The 6,035-nt window shown below is 40.2% G+C and overlaps 1 pseudogene; it reads left to right on the top strand.

The window, feature by feature from the left end:
* Positions 1-3,753: 3,753 nt before the first annotated feature.
* Positions 3,754-4,396, top strand: LOC126496801 (ferritin heavy chain-like; annotated as a pseudogene).
* Positions 4,397-6,035: the final 1,639 nt, after the last annotated feature.

Here is a 6,035-nt window from a genome sequence, read left to right as displayed (position 1 = left end):
TATGCTAATCCTCTCATTAACGTCACCTGAATGTTCAATCTAGTTCATCCTATGAGCTTAGCTCTCAAATCTATCTGAGCCATTCTGACACTTACACATGAAGGAATGTCTAAAGTCTTTATTCAAAACTAATACTGAGGCATAAAATACACAGATAATCATACAAAACAACCCGTGTTTGATAAACATTTTCATCAAAATATCTAAGGTTAAGTAGGATTGTTACAAAGAATTCTTTTTGAAAGCAGTTATAATTTACAAATTCTAAGAGTAGTTTTCCGTGAATTGTATATTATTCACCCTTCTCAGTCCCTGGAAGGTTCTTACAATCAAGATATCATAAATTAAAATTAGTTATAAAATGTTAAGCAAAGTAACGTTTTCATGGAATTAGGCCAACTTGTGCTAAAGATTTTTAGAAAAAAAAAATCCTTATTCTGACCTTCTCTGTCACTCTCTAGAGAAAGCATTAACTCTGAGCTGATTTATCTGGAACTTACTTCATCATAGAAACATAATGCTTCCTCCTTCTTCTTGACCCATCAGGTAGGATATTAGATACTACTGCTGGCCTACAGTAGTCCGTTTACTGTGCAGATTTTCAGCAGAATCTTCATTACTTATGCATTGTTGAATCAAGCTAGCATTTTCAACAGACTACAGCACACTGCTCTTTGGTGAGCCACGCCTACTATGTTAAAGACACTTCTAGTACAATGTCTGGGTTTTTATTTTTAAGATTTTATCTTTAATTTTATTACATATGTGTATATGTATGTGTATCTGTGCGAGTGCGTGTCATGTGTGTTCAAGTGCTCTCTGAAACCAGAAGAGCATCAAGTTCCCTGGTGCTGGGGTCACAGGCAATTGTCATCCACTAGATGTGGGTCCTCTGGAAGAGCAGGAAGTGCCCTTGGGCCATTTGTCCAGCGCCATATGTATCTGTTACCACTAGATTTTTCCTAAACACCAAGAATTAAAATCTCTCAGTGTCCTCTGTTTCTAGGTAACATCCTCTGGCAGCTCCTAATTCTTCAGCACCAGGCAGCATAGATTACTCTCTGGGCATGACTTATCACTCATTTGGGACTTCCTCTGCTCTGCAATATTCAGGTCCTCCTCCCTGGACCATACATCTCGTTGCTGTTGTCATCATTGTTTATGACCCTAGATTGATGGAGCGCTTACTCCAGAAGCATCCCAGGAAAGAAGTCTGTGAGGTGTACTTTAGTGACAGCCTTGAAAATTTCTTTTGCATCCTGGGTTTTTCTGCATGTATATGTGTTTGTGAAATATTTATTTCACAAATGTAGTGTAAGGGTAAGGGAAGGCGACTATCTTTTCTTCAGACTCCTGAGGGCGTTACTGCATTCCATTCAGATGTCTAGTGCTTATATTTCTAAGACATTCTGATTCTTATTCTAATTTTTGGTAACCTCTTTCTCCCTTCTGGAAAATTCTAGGGTCTTAGTTGTTTCTAGGGTCCCTGTTGTTTAGTGATGCAGTGTTTAGGTTTCTCTATTTTATAAGCAAAATTTCAAAGGGAAGATAATTTTATTCATTTTTCTCTTAATATAATAAGAAACAGCTGCTTTCTGGATGGAAGACATGAAAACGGTGCACATATAGAAAGAGAGAAGTAGAAGTGATCAAGACTACACTCATGTTAAACAAGTATATTGATTCGATGCTGCGCTTATTTTGTGCAATTCCACTTTAATGTTATAAAAAACTTATTATTAGTTATTCATTAAGGTGAAAAATCATGTCCTATCCCACTTCATTTCAAAAAACTAAGTTGGGAAGTAAGAAATTTTAAATGTGATTAAAAATAGAATAATTTTAGTTTCACATTTATATTGGATCAGTGTTGCTAAATAACATAATTTTATTAATTTTTAAAATAGGTGTATTAATTTGATTGGATAGTTCATAAGAAATTTTCATTTCCATGTCTGCCAAATGACATATAGTAATGGTATAGGAATGCTATTACTAAATACTAAATACATAGATAAAAAAATCTCCTGACATGTACTTTCACCATATTTTAAGCTATATGAGGAAGGAGTTTGCACATAAATTCTTAGCCTATTATGTGTATCATATTCATATTTAATACATAACCACAAATATATGTATGGATTCATTAATTCTGGTTTGCTTCAACTGTTTTTCCTCCTTGTGGGGTTTACTAAAATTTGAGAATCATGTGATTCTTAGTGCTTCTTGATCATGTCCTTTGCTTTACAGAAGCTTTTCAGTTTCAGGAGGTCCCATTTATTAATTGTTTCTTTCAGAGTCTGTGTTGGCTGGGGTTCTATTTAGGAAGTGGTTTCCTGTGCCAATGCTTTCAAGTGTACTTCCCACTTTCTCTTCTATGAGGCTCAGTGTGGTTGGCTTTATGTTGAGGTCTTTGATCCACTTGGACTTGAGTTTTGTGCATGGTGATAGATATGGGTCTATTTTCATTCTTCTACATGTTGATATCCAGTTATGCCACTACCATTTGTTAAATATGTTTTCTTTTTTGCATTTGATATTTTTTTGCTTCTTTGTCAAAAATCAGGTGTTCGAAGGTATGTGGATTAATATCCGGGTTCTTGATTTGGTTGCATTCATCCGCCTGTCTGTTTTTATGCTAGTACCAGGCTGTTTTCAGTACCGTAGCTCTATAGTAGAGTTTGAACTTCTGATGCCTCCAGAAGTTCTTTTATTGTACAGGATTGTTTCAACAGCCTACAGAATGGGAAAAGATCTTCACTAACCCCACATCAAACAAAGGTCTGATATCCAAAATATACAAAGAACTCAAGAAATTGGTCATAAAAAGAATAAATAATCCAATAAAAATATGGAGTACAGACCTAAACAGAGAACTCTCAACAGAGGAATCTAAAATGGCTAAAAGACACTTAAGAAAATGTTCAACGTTCTTAGTCATCAGAGAAATGCAAATCAAAACAACTTTGAGATTCTATCTTAAACCTGTAAGAATGGCCAAGATCAAAAACACTGATGACAACTTATGCTGGAGTGGTTGTGGGGAAAAGGGAACACTTCTGTATTGCTGGTAGGAATGCAAGCTGGTACAGCCCCTTTATATGTCAATATGGCGATTTCTCAGAAAATTAGGAAACAACCTTCCTCAAGACCCAGTAATACCACTTTTGGGTATATATCTAAAGGATGCTCAATCGTACCACAAGGACATGTGCTCAACTATGTTCATAGCACCTTTGTTTGTCATAGCCAGAACCTGGAAACAATCTAAATGCCCTTGACCAAACAATGAATGAGGAAAATGTGATACATTTACACAATTGAGTACTACATAGCAGAAAAAAATAGTGACACCTTGAAATTTGCAGGCAAATGGATGGAGTTAGAAAGCATCATTTTGAGTGAGGTAACACAGACCCAGAAAGACAATTATCACATGTACTCACTCATAAGGAGTTTTTAAATATAAAGCAAAAAAAAAAAAAAACAGCCCACAAGTCACAATCCCAGAGAATCTAGACAACAATGAGGACCCTAAGAGAGACATGCATAGATGTAATCTACATTGGAAGTAGAAAAAGACAAGATCTCCCGAGTCAATTGGGAGCATGGGGACCTTGAGAGAGGGTTGAAGGGAAGGGGAGAGACAGGGAGGGGAACAGAGAAAATTGTAGTGCTCAATAAAAATCAGTAAAACGAGAGATTCTCGCTGGGAGTCACCACGTTTTCCTGCTTCAACAGTCCTCCACCCCTCCATCCCCAGCAGGCTGCTCCAAGCCAGAACCCTCTGCAACATCATTGTTCCAGCATTGCCACCGAGCCTTCCCCAGCTGCCACCATGACTGCTGGGTCTCCCTTGCAAGTGTGCCAGAACTTCCACCAGGGCTCGGAGGCTACCATTAACTGCCAGCTCAACCCGGAACTGTATGCCTCCTACATCTACCTGTCTATGTCTTGCTACTTCCACCAGGATGATGAGGCTCTGAGGAACTTTGCCAAATACTTTCTGCACCAGTCTCACGAGGAGAGGGAACATGCTGAGAAAGTTATGAAGCTGCAGAACCAACGAGGCAGCCGAATCTTTCTGCAGGATATCAACCAGACCGTGATGACTGGGAGAAGGGGCTGAATGCAATGGAGTGTGCACCGCACCTGGAAAAGAGTGCGAATCAGTCACCACTGGAACTGCACAAACTGGCTACTGACCAAAAATGACCCCCACTTGTGTGGCTTCATTGAGACGCATTACCTGAATGAGCAGGTGAAAACCATCAAGGCACTGGGTGACCACGTGATCAACTTGTGCAAGATGGGAGCCCCTGAAGCTGGCATTGCAGAATATCTCTTTGACAAGCACACCCTGGGAACCCTGGGGCACAGTAATGAGAACTAAGCTGACTTCCCCAAAGCCACAGTGACTTTACTGGTCACTGAGGCATGGCGCGCATGTCGGTCTGCCTTTATCTTTTCTGTAAGTCGCACCAGAACATCCGCTTAAGTTCTTTAATTTGTACCATTTCTTTAAATAAAGAATTTGGTACCAAAAAACAATCAATAAAAAAAAGAAAGAGACAGAAGTCATTCCCTACATGGCATGTCCACTGCAGCTCTCATAGATGGCTGGGCAGTACAATCAGTGCTTGTGGGACCAAGAAACACCAGCTGCAGGACATAGAGGACACATGCCACTCCAGCAAAGATCAGTACTGATGGGAAAGACTTGCTTCTTGAGAAAAGGAGTTATTGACACCTGCTTGTCTTTTACAAACATATCTGGCCTAACTTCTGAAAAATTTCTCACTTGTGTTCTTAAGAGTTAGAAAACAAGCCTGGCGGTGGTGGCGCACGCCTTTAATCCCAGCACTCGGGAGGCAGAGGCAGGCGGATCTCTGTGAGTTCGAGACCAGCCTGGTCTACAAGAGCTAGTTCCAGGACAGACTCCAAAACCACAGAGAAACCCTGTCTCGAAAAAAAAAAAAAAAAGAAACACAAAAAAGAGTTAGACAACAAACAAACAAAAAACAAAAACAAAACACTGTTCACCAGAGAGAAGGCCCAGGGAATAAACTGTTCTTGGAAAAATGATCTGTCAAAGGAAAAGAGACTCCAACAAGTATGAAAATGGTAGGCGTAGCCTGCATGGAAGATACACCATTTGAAAGGCAAGGAAACCTCCCTGGCTCCTGCTGTGCCCCCCCCTTCCCTTCAGTGCATAGAGGTGGAGGGCTGCTGGTGCAGATTTCTGCTTAGAAGGATCCCTCCTGACTGCCCGTGCCGCAGAGAGTTAACAGCTAATGCGATGGAGCAGTGAGCAGCCTTCATTTCATCTTGCTACTGTTTGCCAGAGTGCACCGTAATCTATTCCAGGCATCTGCAACTAGAGGCAAAACATGCCAATTATTTTTATTGATCTAAATCCTTCATAGGTGGGACACCTTGCCAGGGCAGCATATGGAAATTTAGATAAGGAAATGATTGCAGAGACATGGAAAGGGCTTTGCTATTTGGAAAAGGATGTGTAGGCCTTAAAAAAAAATAAATGAAGAGGAGAGGCACTTGGTATTCCAGAGCCTAAGAGCTCCAAAGACAAATTATGCAGTCGTGGCAATGGAAATTGATTACTAAGCCTTCCGCTAGTCACATGCCTTAGGAATTAAGCACTCCAATCTATTATTGTCAGTATCCCAATGGGTCAACCAGGCTGTGAATGGAAATTTGCATTAAATTGATTTGCGTGTTTTTTCTTGAACTAACATCACTCAATCAGGAGACACATTCAGACGGAGTGAGATAAGTCTGAATTTGACTTGGAAAAGTGAAGGAGGAAGGGAGTATCAGGCAGAATTGAGGAACACCAGAGAGCTGGCGCTCTAGGCTGGTCTGGGAAAACCAGGTGAGCGGTTTCCGTGCCACGCGTAGCATAGAAAACAAGGCAAATTTGTTTTCCAGCTCTGCAGTATGTCAAGACGATCAGGATCCCAAAGCCCATCCATAAATGCTGAAGGCTTCTCAGAGGATTCTAGATAGGATTC

Source organism: Alexandromys fortis, unplaced genomic scaffold (assembly GCF_014885135.2).
Source record: "Alexandromys fortis isolate MF-2015 unplaced genomic scaffold, M_Fortis_MF-2015_v1.1 scaffold_6, whole genome shotgun sequence".
Lineage (NCBI taxonomy): Eukaryota > Metazoa > Chordata > Mammalia > Rodentia > Cricetidae > Alexandromys > Alexandromys fortis.
Note: the sequence above shows the minus strand (reverse complement) of the source record. Positions and strands in the feature narration are given on the sequence as shown.